The following is a 1,594-nucleotide window of genomic DNA, read 5'->3' as shown; positions in this document are numbered from 1 at the left end:
GAAATCCAAACAGATAATCTGAACAAATTGATATCTATTAAAGAAATGAAACCATTATAACCTTCCAAAATAGAAAGCACCACGCCCAGGTGGTTTCACTGGTTAATGCTCTCAAAACTTTAAATCCCTCTCTTTCTGGTACTGCGGCGCGAGGAACAATGAGCAGCAAAGTCTCTCGCGACAAGTCCTGCACGGGAACCAGCGCAAGCTCCGCAAGTTTCTGGAAACAGTGGAGCTGCAGATCAGCTTGAAGAACTATGATCCCCAGAAGGACAAGCGCTTCTCGGGCACCGTCAGGCTTAAGTCCACTCCACGCCCTAAGTTTTCTGTGTGCGTCCTGGGGGACCAGCAACACTGTGACGAGGCCAAGGCTGTGGATATCCCCCACATGGACATCGAGGCATTGAAGAAGCTCAACAGGAATAAGAAGTTGGTCAAGAAGCTAGCCAAGAAGTATGATGCCTTTTTGGCCTCAGAGTCCTTGATAATGCAGATTCCCCGAATCCTGGGTCCAGGCCTAAATAAGGCTGGCAAATTCCCTTCCCTGCTGACACACAATGAAAACATGGTGGCCAAAGTTGATGAGGTGAAATCCACAATCAAGTTTCAGATGAAGAAGGTGCTATGTCTGGCTGTTGCTGTTGGTCATGTGAAGATGACAGATGATGAGCTTGTGTATAACATCCACCTGGCTGTCAACTTCCTGGTGTCATTGCTCAAGAAGAATTGGCAGAATGTCCGGGCTTTATACATCAAGAGCACCATGGGCAAGCCCCAGCACCTGTATTAAGGCACATCCTAATAAATCCTAGTGCTACCAAAAAAAAAAAAAAAAAAAAAAAAAAAACTTTAAATCCTTAAGTAAGAGATGATACACATTTTCTCCAGTGTCTTCCAGAAAAAGAAATAGAAAGTACATGTCCTAGCTCATTTTGGGAGGCCAGCATTACAGTGTTTCCAAAAACAAAGACATCACAAGAAAGGGACACTATGGACTGATATCTCTTATGCAAAAATTCTGTGTAAAATATTAACAAACTGAAGCCAATAATGTTTAAACGGAATTGTGCACCATGAGTGTTTGGGTTAGGATAGGAGGTGTAGACATAAAAGTTCATGATTAGATGAGGAGATCTGGAACCTGATCATTTCATTAATTCATTTAATAGATTAATAACTTGAAAGGACTACTGTACCAGGTTGGCAGGTAAGTGTAGGAAGGTAGACTGTGGTGGAGGAGGTAGGCCACTGGGGGCATGACTTTAGGTTTTATATTTTGTTCCTGGCCTTTCACACACACACTCTCTCTCTCTGCTTCATAGCTTCCATGAGCTGAGCAGCTTTCCTCTCCTGTGCCCTCCTGCCATGATGTTCTGCCCCATCTCAAGCCCAGAGCAGTGGAGTTGGCCCACCATGGACTGAGACTTCCGAAATCATGTGCTCAATATGAACTTTTTGCACTCCAAATTGTTCTTGTCATGTATTTTGGTCACAGCAATGAAAAGCTAATGCAGTGAGCAACTGGGATTTCTTCCAGGTACACAAGGCTAGTCCAAAATTTGAAAAGCAATGTAACCTACCACATCAACAAGTT

At 43.6% G+C, this 1,594-nt stretch overlaps 1 pseudogene; it reads left to right on the top strand.

Annotated features, from left to right (window-relative positions):
• The first annotated feature begins 242 nt into the window (after positions 1-242).
• On the top strand, positions 243-823 carry LOC144253041 (large ribosomal subunit protein uL1 pseudogene; annotated as a pseudogene).
• The last annotated feature ends 771 nt before the right edge of the window (positions 824-1,594 follow it).

Source organism: Urocitellus parryii, unplaced genomic scaffold (genome assembly GCF_045843805.1).
Source record: "Urocitellus parryii isolate mUroPar1 unplaced genomic scaffold, mUroPar1.hap1 Scaffold_87, whole genome shotgun sequence".
In the NCBI taxonomy this organism is placed as follows: Eukaryota; Metazoa; Chordata; class Mammalia; order Rodentia; family Sciuridae; genus Urocitellus; species Urocitellus parryii.
This window is presented reverse-complemented; position numbering and strand designations above follow the sequence as displayed.